The 16,347-nt window shown below is 39.2% G+C and overlaps 2 pseudogenes; one reads left to right on the forward strand and one right to left on the reverse strand.

Annotated features, from left to right (window-relative positions):
- The window catches only part of LOC105288278, a 29,984-nt pseudogene extending 27,115 nt beyond the window's left edge, over nt 1-2,869 (reverse strand).
- A 12,518-nt stretch (nt 2,870-15,387) lies between these two features.
- Nucleotides 15,388-15,787, forward strand: LOC105288279 (annotated as a pseudogene).
- The last annotated feature ends 560 nt before the right edge of the window (nt 15,788-16,347 follow it).

The raw sequence follows: 16,347 nt of genomic DNA on the forward strand, positions 1-16,347 counted from the left end.
TCCAAATTAATACAGAAATCAAAAGATAGAGTAAGAAATATAAGAGAAAGACAAGTTCTTGACTTCTTTACTTTCTCAATTTGGTCCAGAACTTAGACAGTAAAAAAAAAAAAAGATATTTATTGGGTCCCTGGAAAAGCTACTAAGAAAATGTTAATTTTAGTTATGATTGAAGCTAAGCAGGTTAACTTTATCAAGATTGGTGGATATTTGAGCAGTTAAAGCTCATAATTACTTTTAAAGGAGTTTCTTCTCCAGGTTAATTAGAAGCCAATTAGTTTGCTCACATCCTTTCCTGAAATTGAAATGGAAGTTTAACTTTTCACATGGAAACCCTTCTCAGGATAAGCACTCATAAATGAGAAATCACCAATAGCAATACTGAAGTACAACAACAGATCGAATTTCCCAAATATACAAGCACGAAAAATCTCACACCAAGTAGTATACTATAGTGACAAAGGAAAGAGTATGGTTGCTTCATTTTGGTAACTCTCAACTTTGGGTTATAGCACAGATAAGTGTAACCAAATGTCGACCGATGATTGAGATATATTCTTAGAAAAGATGAGTATCCAACCTTTTAGTTTGGAGAACAGCAAAGAGCTGACTGGGGATGAGGGAAGGGAAGAGCAGGAACTTCCTTTTAGTAGAAAGGACATAATTGGGGAAAAGCCCAGCCTCAGGACCAGCTCACCTTTCCCCTAGAAACTACAGCATTGGTGATGGAATCACTCCTTCAGCTGGTAAAACCAGACAGATGTCCAACTATGAAGGCACAGCTCCAGCCTCCACCATCTTCAAGTCATGCCTATGTTCTTGGCCCTGGGAGATGCATAGGGAAAAGGGGAATTAGCAGTTTGGAATATGTTAGGGTCAAATGGCCTTACTAATGTCAAATGAGATGGCTCTAAGGAACTGCTGGGAGGCATTGCCCTAACTGACATAGGTTATGGATAAATCCTAAGACTCTCAACTTCCCTTAATAATCCCATTATAAAAACATCAATCCCTTTAGAATCTGTTCATTTCTCCAGATTATATCTGACAGATTTTCTTTGCTTCCTCCTCCTAAAAGTTATTTTTTATTTCCCTTTTAATCATTCTAATGATCATGTCTCCTAAAAAGAAATTTCAACTTTAAAAACTTTTCTGAATTTGAATGGCATTTGTACATCCTTGCAGGTTGATTTCTGCTTAAATAATTAGTACCATTTCCTTATGGATTCGATGATTAAAACTAAATAAACGAAGGTTAAAATAAAGATAAATTGATCTCTTCTCAAAGAAAATCTTTTCTCTTTTCAGACACTCAAAACGTCTTTGAGGAAAAAGTGAAGGAGTTGTTAATGGGAAGGGGCTTCTGGAATACTGGCAGTGTTCTATTTTTAGAACTGGGTGGTAGTTACACACATATCGTCTACAATAATTCATTACGTTGTACATTCACTTTTTCGGATCTTTTCTCTGAGTGTTATACATCACGCACACAATTGCAAGGTGAGTTTTATTTCTTCGAGAGGGAAGAACAAATTTATTTCTTATTTAAATGAAGTGTAATATTTGAAAAGTTCCTCTTAGGTTCGTTCGTTTTTATCCCTTTTCCACAGCTCTTATTTTGCTGTGACACGTATACCTCTTAGCCAGTTATGTTGGGAACTTCACATTCATCAGCCATGTTCTGATGGTTCTGAAATTTTCTGTGTACAGAAATACTTCTATCAGGTCTGCATAGCCGAAACCGCTGCCTCATAGTGTCACTGAACGGAACAAGAGACATCTAACTTCCTCATACTAATATGAGGAAACTGAAGGCTGCTAGAAATTGCATACTGTGCATTCAAGCAGTCTGGATATTTATCTTTCCCTACCTCACCAATAAAAAAAGCTTAGCTCTGTGACATGCAATGTCCCAGTCAGAGGTACCTGGGTCCCAGCACAGAATACAGTTGACCCATGATGGACACTGTGTTGGTCAACTCAGGCTGCGTTAACAAATACCATATGGTGGGTGGCTTAAACAACAAACATATTTTCCTTACAGTTCTAGTGGCTGGGAAGTCCAAGATCAAGGTGCTGGCATATTCAGTGTCTGGTGAGAGCTCTCTTTCTGGTTTGCAGATGGCTGTCTTCTGGTTGCATCCTCACATGGCAAAGAGAGAGTGAGACCCCTGGTCACTTTTATCCCCTTATAAAGTAAGTTCACCAATTCCATCATGGGGGTTTCACCCTCATGACCTCATCTAAACCTAATTACCTCCCAATAGTGCACCTCCAAATATCATCACATTAGAGATTAGGACCACAACATACAGATTTGGGGGGACACGAGCATTCAACCCATAGCAAACACATAGCATGGCCAAGAAATCAGGCTTTGTTATTGTAAATCCCTGAAATTTTAGAGATATTTGTTACTGAAACGTAACCCAGACCTAGCAAGGGGTCCTGAAATCCTTACCACCTCATGAAAATACCTGAGCTATTGCACAGATTCTCATGCAATATACTTTTCAGAAGCCACACAGCCTCTCTTTATTTATATGTTGAAATGCTTGTGCATACATACACAGACATAATAGCCATTGCTGATAAACAGACACCACTTCCAAGTTAAGCTTTTCTGGATAAAAGAAAAAATAACACCCAAGAGGAGAAAAATTTATATAAAATGACAGCCATGGATTTCATCTTACTTAAAAACACTCTGCTTTGAAGAACTCATCATAGCTCCTCTGCAAGCAAGCTGCGAAATTTCGATTAAACTACGTTTCTTGTCCCCATACCTGAAAATGGTCTGTGACTGCTGTATAAAGCCAGAGCTTGCCTTTTCATCTGGGTCTATCACATAAAACAGTTCCTGGCACATCTTCTTGAATATCTAGTGTTCACCACCACAAGGACAACATACAAAGTCTAAGAAAGGAGAGAGATTTTCATCCCTGGTACTCATAGGCAAGCTTAATAGAGAATGAAAGAAATAAATGCTCATGGTCTACATTTTAACTTGCTTGAACTCCAGGAGACAGCTGGAAAAACTTGATCAAATCAAATCTTCAGAGACTGAGACTCGGACGCATCAGGACAGCGTGGCAAAGCTTTTGTTTCAGCCAAATCCAGCCCTTATCACCTCATTCTGTTGCTCATACTTCCTTAGTCCACCCACAAATCCTCCAGGGTTTATTGCAAATGTAGCAAGCTTGCTGGAAATAATGGTACAAGCAAAGAGGCTAGTCGGCTATCGACTCCAAGCTCTGGGTAATACCAATGGGAAATTATTTGCACAAAAGGTGCGCTGGGCTGACAAATGAAGAGAGGGCTGGCCCATTGAAGATGCTAGGACTTAGACAAAGCTAACAAACTAATACCAAGCCACTAGCTTTATCTGATTACATTCTGGGGCTGATGGCTCCCCATACCCCTCCTTTGGGCCTCCTGCACCCACCACAGTTTGGTGTGAAAGACACAGGTTGCTTTCTTTAGTGTGCAGTGTACCATGAAATAGTAATCTAGAGAACTACTATGTTTATATATACCACAGAATGTTCTTATGCTCCACAAAAAACAATTTTCAGACCTGCCATAAATTTGTTTTTACATTATTGACCAAAGAGAAATATTACAGTTAGAAGAAAGCATGAAATTATGACAAAGGGAATTTAACGCTGATTTTTTATTTTATTTTTTTTTATTTTTTTTTTTACCCAGAAAGAGTAATATTATTTTGGCCTTATCTCAGACACATTTTTCTTGGACTCTGGTCAGACTCGATTTAGGAAATCACTCAGAACAATAGCAATTTCATTCTCTACACATGGTTTTGCAAAAGAAAATGTTTTTATTTTTGTCCACTTTAATCTTTGAGCAGGCCCATTTTGGGGTAACTTCTTGCATTCACGTTTGTTATTTTTACTCTCTATGCTCTCACTCTAAGCAGGTGGCAATGCTGGATTCTGTGTGATGTTAAACGGGCTTAGTGTTCCTCCTTAGAAAAGCTCTCAGCTCTTAAAGTGAGGAAGAATTATCCTCGTGGACAGAGTTTCTCCTTTTTTCTAATCTCATTTTCATAGAAACAAAGTGAAGTTCTTTTATCTGAGTCCCAAGTGACTGTTAATTCTTCCAACTGATTTAGTCAAGATGGACTGTTCCTTTCCACAGAGTTTTCCTCAAGTTTGATAATAAGCAGAGTAAAATGGCTAAACTATGAAATTTGAAGATTCTTAATAGAATTCTCATGTGGTTTTTGCGGCGAGAGGTTACCTATAGAATGTGAAAGTTGATTTCAAATATGAACTTTCTTCAAAATGTACTCAATACATTGGTATTATATGTAATGCTGCAGCTTCAATGATTTGTAATAAAATATATTTGAAAAGGCAGGTATTTAACTCATTCAGAAATAAAAAAATTCCTTAAAATTTTAATAGTTTCCAATTCATTCATTCCCTTAGGTGGAATGATACTCAGTATATATCCATATATCCATTCTATGTCTTAATTCCAACATGGAGACAGAGCAGAGAAGAAAAGACTCTTCGATAGTTAAAAAATATGTAATTCATTAGAAAGCTGTGTATGTAAGCGCCTCTCCACCAAAGTTTCTTTCTCTGGTCTCCCTGTTAGCTTATGTGACACAATCCTTGGCACATAAGATTAATAAAAGATGATTTGCAGGACATTAAAATTCTACCAGTGTCATCCATTTTCAAAATGTTCCGAATCTGACTCATCGCCAAACAGCAGACAGTACTGAGTCACAGAATTGGGACCGTTTTTCAAAGGCGAGGTCTCGGAGGACCATCTCTGGAGAAACTCTCATTCTTAAAATGACCTCCTAGCAGATTTGAGGGGCTCGACCTCTCATCCGTCCCAGTGACCCCTTCGCGCTGCTCTTCCTTGTCGTGCATGGCCAGTCAGCCCCACGGGTCCGGCTTACACCTTTAGTTTCGTAACCACACTTCTAAACGGGGCGGGGTAGAGAGAAGTGTTTCTGTTTTTGAGTTTTACTAACCTTCCCATCGATTTCTTTCTCAATGACATTGAAATTTGCTTTTCACGAAGAACAGTGGACACATTGTTTAAGGAGATAAATACAAAAAGTGTGTTTAAACAGAACCCAGCAGTTTCCTGCCCACTCTGTAAAAACAACCCCTTCCTGATCTCTTAGCTAAGAGACCATATTTCTTCCATATTTCTCAACAACAAGCTTCTGCTCCTCTGTCAATTTTAGGCAATTTTCTATTGTCTTCTTAATGTAAGAGATGACAATCTATTACTTTTACATTCCTCCTGCCTATCTTTCTTCTCCATTTTTTTCCAAGTTATAGTCATATCACAATTTTTGCTTAAATGAATATCAAATATTCACATTATTATATCTAGGTAAATATTGTTCTGCACTAAGTCAAGTCGTGAGCTATATTTTCCCCCTTGCCCAACTTTTACCTTGACTCAACCACCTCATTTTCCATTTGCATAATTTTCTGTACTTAGATATTTGTGATTCTTCACAACCTCACCAACTAAACCATAAATCCTTTCTCAATATTATTTTTCACCCAGCCAGACACTTAGTCCAGGTTATATGGAAAGTACATGTTTAACTTTAGAAGAAAATTGTCAAATTCTTCACCAAAATGACTGTACCGTTATGTATTACTACCAGCAATTTATGACAGCTTCGCTTGTTCGCCAACACTTGGTAGTGTCAGTCTTTTTACTCTAAACATTCTAGTGAGTATACAGTGGTATCCTATTGTAGTTTTACTTTAGTATTTTTCTGATCACTGAGCATCTCTTCATGTGCTCATTGGCCATCCATTTATCATTTTTTGTGAAATGTCTGTTCAAATTGTTTGCCCATTTTTTTATGAGTGTTCGTCTTCTTATTATTTGTTTTAATCCATTATTTATATATGTTGGATATAAGCCGGCCTCTAAGTTGTGCTCTAATGTTTCCCATTTCCTGGAATTCATAACCGTGTAATCCCCTCCCAAGCTATAACAGGATTAGCATATGGCAGAAGTGATGGTACGTGTATTAGTCAGCTATGGCTGACTAGGACTGAGTGTTGTTTAAGACTGAGTGTCTTAAACAACAGAAATTAATTTTCTCACAGTTCTAGAGGCTGGAAATCCGAGAGTACCAGTATAGTCAGATTCCAGTGAGAGTTTTCTTCTTGGCTTGAAGATGGCTGCCTCTCATTATGTATAAATATGGCCTTCCCTTGGTGCATGAGTGTGGAAAGATAGCTTGCTTTCTTTCTTTTTCTTACAAGGCCTCCAGTCCTATTGCATTAGGACCCCTCCCTTAAGACCTCATTTAATCTTAATTACCTCCTAAAAGCCTTATCTCCAAATACAATCACATTGAGAGTTAGAGTTCCAACATATGAATTTGGGGTGGTGACATAATTTATTCCATAGCAGTGTGTCACTATTAAGATTAAGTTTTGAAAATTGTCTTTCCTCTTAGGTTTCATCTCTCTTAAATTACTTGTTCTGAGAGAAGCCAGCTATCAGGCAGCTTATAAAGATGCCCTCAGCCTATGAAGTACTAAGGACTGAAGATCTCTAGCCAACAGCCAGTGAGGAACTGAGACCTTCCATCAACCATGTGAATGAGCTGGGAAGTCAATTCTCCAGCCTTGAGAGGATTGCAGCCTGAGGACAGCTTAACTGCAATCTTGTGAAGGTCCCTGAGCCAGAACAACTCAGCTAAAGCATCCCTAGATTCCCAAACCTCAGGAATAGTGTGAGATAGTAAATGTTTATGGTTTTAAGTTGCTAAGTGTTTAGAATAATTTGTTACACTGGAATAGATAACTAATATACCAGCCCTTTATCAGATACATGTTTTTTATGTATTTTTCTCAGTCCATGCTTGCCTTTTTGCTTCCTTAACTGTGTCTTTTGTATTTTCTTTTAATTTATAAAGCACATTTTATAACTGTTTTCTTTCACAGAGCATGCTTTACTATATAGTATATGTACTTACTATACCTGTTTAAGAATTTTTTTCCTATAATCTACTGTCTCAAAGATTTTCTCCTATATTTTTGTCTAGTTTTAACTCCTACAATTAAGCATTTGATTTATTTTGAATTGAATTTTGTGCATGGTGTGATGTAAGGGTTAATGTTTATTATACTTATTTTTTCCATACAGGTAACTTTTCCTCCATAAGTTCCTTGGAAAGTTTGACCATATGGTGTGCATCTGTTTCTGGACTCTATTCTGTTCCACTTATCTATATGTCTGGCCTTATGCCAATACCACACTGTCTTGATTACTCTAGCTCCACACTCTGCCTTGAAATCAGGTAGCACAAGCCCTCCAACCTGTGCTTTTCAAGATTGTTTTGGCTAGTCAAAAAACCTTGCTTTTCTTATACATTTTGGAATCAACCTGTCAATTAATTAAAAAAAAAAAGCATGCTAAAGTTATGATTTGGATTGCTTTTCATCTGTATATCAATCTGAGGAGAATTACCATCTTAATGGCATTGGGTTTTTTAATCCATGAACATAGTGTATCCCTCTATTTTTTAGATCTTTTAAAATTTCCCTTTGATATGGTATAGAGTTTTAAGTGTTTAAGTAAGAGACTTTATTTTAAAACATAATTTCAATATCATGATTATCCACCAATTTAATAATTATTTCTTAAGATCATCAAATATCTGACCTGTGTTCATATTTATTTACTTTATAACTGTGCTTCTTTACAATTTATTTTTTCAAACTAGGACCCAAAGGTGGTCTATACAATATAATAGGTTGATAGATTTCTTTTCTCCTTTAATTTTATGCCCTTCCTTTATCTTTTTTTTAATAATATTTTTAATGTTGTCAAAGAAATAAGTGTTTTGCTCTGTAATGTCTCAAATAGTTTTGAGACTGAGTTTTGCTGACTATATCTGTCCGGTGTGGTTGAATGTGTTCCTCAGTCCTCTATATTTCTTTTAAATTTGTTGACTAGACTTAGGTTCAGTTTTGGAGAAGAGGACAAGACTAGTTCATGAATGGTGTTGTATGTATCCATCCAAAGGTACACAATGTCTGATTGTCTCTTTTTATGATGTTAGCAGCCACCAACAGACATTCCCTATATCTTTTAAATCATTCAAGGGTAAGAAATGCTAAGATGCTGATTCTACTACTTTGTCTTCATTTATTAGGTGAAATACTTTTGTATAGTAAAATACTTGACATTGGCATCTATTTGGCTATCCTGAAATAGATTATGTATAATTTTTATAAGCATCCTCCTGACTTTCATTGGTCCCATATATGTTTGTAGGTCTTTGGTAACCATTGATATTGATATGTATATATATATTGACATACAAACTTATACATACATATATTATAATTAAGAAATCCATATTTTTTGATAAAGATATTAAAGTTATATAATAGTGAAAAGACTGTGCACACTGTGTATGTTTTCACCAAATTTCAGGATAAGGTCACAATTTAAGATTTTTAAAAAAAGGTTTTGACCACCCTCAAGGCAATGTTGCTCAAATAACTGAAGTGACTTTAGGCCTGCTAGGTGCCAAGTACAATGTTAAGTGTTTTACATAAAAGATCTTGTTTTATCCTCTGAACAATAGTATAACACTACTCTCATTCCCAGAGAAAACTGATGCACAGAGAATTACTTGTCTAAGTTCCAGTAGGTGGTGGAGCCAGGATTGGAACCTAGGAGATCTAACTCCAGAACCCATTCAAAGCTATCTATGCTGTTCTAGTCCAGATGGTGAAGTAGGTAAATGCTATGCTCGCCTCCTCTCTCAACCACATCAAAATTACAACTAAATTATAGAACAACCATCATTGGGAGCCACCTGAGGTCTGGCTGAACAGAAGTCCTACAACTAGTCCTACAACGTACATCAGAGGCTACCTCAAGACTGGTAGGAAGGGCAGAGACTTGAAATGGGCTGGTCCCAAACCTGTGCGTGATGGTTAAAATTCAGGAACAATACTTGACTGCAGAGGTCTTCCCTAGGAGCAAGGGGTCCCAGCCACACACTGGACTCCCCAGCCCAGGGTTCCAGTGCCAGGAAGAGAAGTCCCCACAACCTCTAGCTGTGAAAACCAGAAGAGATTGTGGCTGAGACAGACGGCTGCAGGTGTCTCAGGCTTTCCTCTTAAAGGGCCCACACACAGACTTACCTATTGACGGACTCACTCACTCTGAGTTTCAGTGCCGGGGCAGCAGTTCGAAAGAAACCAGGAACACAGGGAGAGAAACTTAGTTGTCTGGCTCCAAGGTGAGGGCTGGAGGGGCAGCTTTCTCCCAGACAGAAGTGCTGGCAGAATCCAATGTTCCTTTGTTGAGCCCTCCCTCTTGCCAGCATGCAGATGCAGGGGGCAGCCATATTTGAATCTCCATCAACCTGGCTAACACTAGTTGCTCTGCTCAAGAGATTCCCTGATACCTCACCCCAAATTATGGGCCCATGCAAGCTGCTTTCAGTAGTTTTTTCCATACAAATGGCCTGTCTTGGCTCATGCTGAGGACTTTCATAAAATCTCTTAAGGATTCATAGAACCCAAAAAGCAGCATCTGGCCTCAGTGTGCCTAGTACCTTTTGCTGAGCAGCCTAAGCCCGGCACTAGTGGCAGTCAGCCTCAGTTCCCAGGTTGTCCTCTCGAGACACCTCTAAGCCCAGCACAGGTGGCTGCCATCTGTGGATTGCTTGGTGACTCTTGCCAGGTGGCCCCAGGCTGTGCAAGGCTGTGGCTGAACTTGGCCTGAGGCTAAGGCCCCTCCCAGAAGGCCCTTGAGCTGGCACCAGCTTTGACCAAAGGCAGAATGCAACCCAGGGCTGAAGAAGACACACCCAGAGGGCAGACTGGGCAGGCACCAGAGCCCTGCTAAACTAAATCCTGATCCATAGGGTCAGCCCCTCACCAGCCAGTCCTCACAACCAATTAGCCCGAGGGTCAATCCCTCCCACTGACATGTAAACAGCAACCAAGGTTCAACTACAACAGGAGGGCACACACAACCCATATAAGAGCACCCAGCTCAGGTGACCAGGGAAGACTGCACCACTGGGACCCACAGGACACCTACTACATAAGGCCACTCTACCAAGATGCAGAGACTTAGGAGCTCTACTAATACTTAAAGCAAACACACGAAGGCAGCTAAAACAGGAAGACAAAAAAGCATATCTCAAATAACAGAACAGAACAATGCTCCAGAAAAAGAACTAAGCAAAATGGAGATAAGCAATCTACCAGATGCAGAGTTTAAAACACTGGTTATGAGGATAGACATACAACCCCAGGAAGCACAGAGAGTCCCAAATAAGATGAACCCAAAGAGGCCCACACCAAGATACATCATAATTAAAATGCCAGAGCTTAAAGACAGAGAATCTTAAAAGCTGCAAGAGAAAAGCATCTAGTTACCCACAAGTGAGCTCCCATAAGACTGTCAGCTGATTTCTCAACAGAAGCTTTGCAGGCTAGAAGGGATTGGCACTAATACGCAAAGTGATGAAAAGCAAGGACCTACAACCAAGATTACTGTACCCAGCAAAGCTATCATTTAAAATCAAAGGACAGATCAAGAGCTTCCCAGACAAGAAAAAGCTAAAGGAGTTCATCACCACCAAACTAGTATTACAAAAAAAAAAAGTTAAAGGAACTTCTTTAAGAAGAAGGGAAAAAAAACATCAAAAATACAAATAATAAAATGACAATAATGACATATCTATCAACAATCACTTCAAATTAAAAAGGATTAAATGCTGCAATCAAAACATAGCGTGGCTGAATGGATAAGAAAACAAGACCCCTACATATGCTACCTGCAAGAGACTCACTTCAAATCAAAAGATACACATAGACAAAGTAAAGATATTTCATAAAAATGAAAAAAAAAAAAACAACTCTGGGGTAGCAATACTTATAACAGACAAAATAGACTTTAAAATAAAGTCTATAACAAGAGACAAAAAAGGACCCACTAATCCCACTTTCTGAATATTTATCCGAAGAAACCCAAAACACTAATTCAAAAAGACATATGCATCCATATGTTCATTACAGCATTATTTATGATAGCCAAGATATGGAGGCAAACTGGGTGTTCACCAGTGGATGAATGGATAAAGAAGAGGTGCTACATATATACAATGGACTATTACTCAGTTGTAAGAAAAACAAAAAGGATGAAATCTTGCCATCTACAACAACATAGATAGACCTAGAGGGTATAGTGCTGGGTGGAGTAAGTCAGACAGAGAAAGACAAATGCCATATTGTCACTTACATGTGGTAGCTATGGAGCAAATGACAACAACAACAACAACAACAAAACACAAAAAAACAGATACAAACTTGGATAAAGAGAACATTTTGAGGGTTGCCAGATGGGAATGGGGTTTGAGGGTGTGTGAAAGAGAGGAAGGGATTCATATGTACAAATTGATAGATACAAAATAGTCATGGGAATGTAAAATATAGCATAAAGAATATAGTCCATAATATTGTAATAACTATGGTGTCAGATGGGTACTAGATTTATCAAGGGGATCACTTTGTAACTTATGTAAATGTCTAATCCCATGTTGTACACCTAAAACTAATATAACATTACATGTCAAGTATAATCGAAAATTTTCAAAAATTATTTTTAAAAATATATCCTTGCTTATAATTATACAGAATCTTCAAAAATATCTATTTACTAAAAAGAGGTTCAGCAACTTGCCCCAAACGACTAGCTAGATCCTGGAAAGGATTTGATTCATTTGGGAACACGCATTTGTATGTTCAAATGGAAGTTTGGATGTCTAAAGCATATGTGCTCTAACCTGACAAAGCAGATGGCCTCAGTGACAGTGAAATGGAAGTCATCCTTCAAAGACTCATCAGCACTTCTGCCTCTCCCCATCGTCTTCATGTGGTTGTGCTATCTTCATAGATTCCTCCCAGAGCTTTAACACACTGGTGTGAAAAATGAAAGTGAAGAATCAAAGAAGAAAAATGTCAAGAGGAATCTAAGGAGCTGTGAAAAACTCACCCAGAAAGTTTCAGATTGCTGAAATTCTCCTGGTTCATTTTCGACAGTGGAATATGAGTCGTACAGCTTTCCTTTCCCTGTCCCTGGAATTGTGAACAGGACTCTGGTCTAGAGCCAGACTACAAAATTTCATATGTCATTTTCCACGGGCTAGTTTACAACACATGAGCCAACAGAAGGTAGACTAGTTAATTTTTCAGTCCTGTCCATTTGCCAGTGATCAGATGAGAGGATAATGATGATAATAATGACAGTGGTAATGGACACTTACGAAGCACTTCCTCAACAGGGCTCGGCACTGTCTTAAGTATTTATATGTAATATCTTATTGAACACTCAGGTGACTTCAGTCACACAACTGGTAAACCATAGTACTTGAACTTGGACCCATACAGTTTGACTGAGAAACCCGTGCTCTGAATAATTACACCAGCACTGTCGTGACTAGATACTCAGACTTTAGCATATTCAGAATATTAATCCTCCCTGATACCACAGAACATAAATAGAAAATCACATTGTACAATCCATTGGTACAAATCTGTAGTCTCCTTCTCTTTTACTTTTTTGTCCTTTAGGGATGCCTTAGGGGCTTATTGAAGGTACTTCATGAAGGCTTGGTGAATGAAATCTAACTTTGTGAGTGAGAAACCACAGGATATAACAACAATCTAAACATTCCTTTTTCTAAAATACTGACAAATGCAGCTGCTACTGATTAGGTCCTGCTTCATTTCAGCACTAACAGCTCAGTTCCTCCCATACAAAGATCTAGTTTACCTAGTAAGTGGTATTCTATATTTAACAAACTAGACTGACAAACTGTTAGTCAAAAAAATAAAGCATCCCTATTAATAAGACTGCTGATGTAAAAACATATCAAAATTAAGCCCACAGAAGAGTAGATCCTCCTCAGGCAAGACATCTTAAGATGGAGCATCCACATTGCCATTTTTGTTTTAGGAAACAACTGCCATCGTAAAGCAACACCACTGAAGACCCTGAGACACCTGCTCCTACTGACTCTCCGGAAATACTTATCCACTCTTTCTGTGCATCTCAGCAAGGCCGGTCACTGGAGAGAAGGGGTTCTTGTTCATGCCACACACACCTGTCAACTCTGACCTCTCATCTTTCTCAGACCAAACCTCACCAAAAGTGCCTAAAAAAAAGGTTCCCTTTTCTGTCAGGAACGATTAACTTAATGGATGAGTCATAGCCACTGATCAATTAAAAAGCTATAATCCCTGAAGATCTATTCTCTTTTCATCTCTCTCTGTCCAACCACTGCCCACAAAAGGCAGTAATCTTGGATAAGTGTGTCTGTAGAACCCATTGTCCTTCAAGTCCTGCCTACAGGCCTGGGTTTCAGGGCTGGTGGCGCAGAGAGCAAGTCGCCCGTTCAGCTGCCTAAAGGAGTGTCCCTCCAAGCAAGCTCTCCGCACCACCACAAAGCTGATGTTTTCATGTCTACTCTGGAGCAGGATGAAAATGTCCCAGCCCTGGAACACAGAGCTCAATGGAGAAATGGAAATTAGAGTTTTTGAACTAGGATGGGGAAAAAGGACCAACCTAGGACCAGAACTATCTCCACTGAAAATTTCTAAACTTGTTAAGAAGACAAATATCTCAACAGCCTTCTTCTGAGAGAGGAGAGAATAAACAGTTAGTTCTTCCATAACGCCTGTTATGGACTGAATTGTGCCCCCATCCACGATTCACATGTGGAAGTCCTAACCCCTACCTCAGAATATAACTGTATTTTGAGATAAGGTCTTTAAAGAGATAATTAAGTTAAATGGTGTACTTATAAGAAAAAATTTGGATACAGACATATAAGCACATAGAGGTAAGACTATGTGAAAACAGAGAGAAGACAGCCATCTACAAGACAAGGAAGGGGGCCTCAGTTGAAACCAACCTTGCCAATACCTTTGTCTTAAAATTCTAGTCTCCAGAACTGTTGTTATTCAATTAAACTGTTGTTTAATTAAGCCACCTAGTCTGTGGTACTTTGTTACGGCAGACCTAGCAAACCACCACCTACCAAAGTGGTAAAAATGGTATTGAATTAATCTCTTGATGGGAGAATTCTCCCAATTATGCTTAAGTTCACAGATCATGCACTCTGGGTCACAAGCACAGCTTCACTGGCATCTTGGCCAAAAAAAAAAAAAAAGACAATTTTCTGTCTCTCCCTCTTCCTCCTGATCTGGGCCTTTGCTATGGTCTTTGGTGATACTACTATTGGATTTTAGAAACGTGATTCTTTCTGAGGTAACAGCTGCTCTTGCATTTATGCAAAAAAAAGTTCTACCTACTGTTATTTCTAATTTCCCTTGTACTTGAATTTGTTCCCCCATAGAAGCAACAAAACCTCCTTAGTGGCTCCTCTGTCCAGATCACTCTTCTCCAGAACCCAACTGTCTCAAGTCAAATGTCACTTCCTCAAAGACACCTGCTCCAACCCCCAAGATGAGATTAGGCACCTCTGTTAAACAATCTCATTGCACCTTTTATTTTCCTTCATGGGCCTTTTGACAATTGGAATTAAGTGCTTGTGAATGTAATTACTTTTCAAACGTCTTTCCTAGTAGACCATCATCTTCATGGACTGTGTCTATTTTACTCTGTTTGTATACACAGGACCTAGCCTGGTTCCCAGCACATAGTAGGTCCTCAAGACATAGTTGTTAAAAGCATAAATAAACCAACCCTACCAGATTAAAATTATATATCTATAATTTGCTCTTGGACTCAGTTTTACTCAAGGCTAAAAAATTTGGGTAAGAGCAGAATTTTCTTGACATTCGAAGGAAGAGCTCAGAGATGATTTCATTTAGGGTAGCCAGATAACACACAGGATGCCCAGTTAAATGTAAATTTCAGATAAACAATGAATAGTTTTTAGAGTAAGTATGTCCCAAATATTACATAATCAGTACTTGTTGTTTATCTAAATTTCACCTTCAACTGAACATCATATGTTGTTATTTGCTAAACCCAGCAACCCTGCATTCAGAGCATCTTACTAACAGGAAATAAAAAAGTAAGCCAACAAGAGAAGCGCCAACTGCCAAGTCCTTGAGGAACCAGGAGACTCATCTTTGTATCTGCCCCACCCATTCACACACACACACACACACACACACGCACACACACACACACACACACGCACACACACATCCCATGATGCCCAGCACAGTGCTTGCCACAAAGACACTAATAATGGTTTTGAACTGAACTAAAGTTTTAAAATTCCACTGTCTCCATCCACAAAGGACCATGAAAGGGAACATATTACTAAAAAGAATAAATAAGATAATAAGTCAATAATTATATGATTCTTATGACCTCATGCAGTCGGCCCAGGAGGGCCCAAGATAGAGCGCGCCAAGGCGCGGCCAGCGCGCTACGTGGAGAAGGACAACGAGATCCTGCAACACGACGAACAGGCACGCCGGCAGATGCGCTTCCACCGCGCGCGCAGCGATGACCTCTGGGAATCTCACTGGGTACATTTCCAGAACACCGCTGCCAAGAAGACCCTCTGGCTTGGCACCATTAAGATGGTAACACTGAACCTCTTCCAGATCGTGAGCAAGCAGCTGAAGGGGACAATCTATGTGTCCCTGGAGCCCACGCGCAAACATTGGACATGATCCAGCAGTTTAACCAGGACCTGTCTGACATCTGGGTGGAGATGAGAATAAAGGACCAACAGAAGGTTTGGGTTTAAGGAGCAGCTATAGTTCCAGAATATTCTGAAGCAGGGACTGTAAGAGAATAAGTTCCTGGTGAGCTCACAGTCCAGCCAGCCCAGTCCAGCCCTCTGGAACCTCTGTGCCTTTCTGCTGGCAGATATTCTGCCATTTTCCCCTCTGGCCTCAGTCCGTTCCATCTCTGAAAACATTAAGAAGTTTGTTCCTAAAATAATAGTAATTATTATTATTATTATTATTATTATTATATGATTTTAAAGTTTGAAGAATGTGGGGACTACTTGTCTACTGCCTTACTCCCCGGAGAGAGTAAACGTGACCCAGAGTGCTTCTATGACTTGTCTAAGACTCTACAATAGGCAGTGGTGTATCTGGGGCCACAGCCAGATCACCCTAACTTCAGTCTAATGCTCCTTCCACACCCCCCACACTAAAGATATTTCTGACAAAGGCAAACCTTCTCTGGCCTAGAAAAATCCATAACTACCTTCTCAGCCAGCTGCCTCGGCTGTGTAACCAAACAATATCCACCAAGCTATTATGCATATTCTTTAGAGAAACCCAACTAAGAGATTTT

The sequence above is a fragment of the Pteropus vampyrus genome, unplaced genomic scaffold (genome assembly GCF_000151845.1).
Source record: "Pteropus vampyrus isolate Shadow unplaced genomic scaffold, Pvam_2.0 Scaffold16, whole genome shotgun sequence".
NCBI classification, from domain to species: domain Eukaryota; kingdom Metazoa; phylum Chordata; class Mammalia; order Chiroptera; family Pteropodidae; genus Pteropus; species Pteropus vampyrus.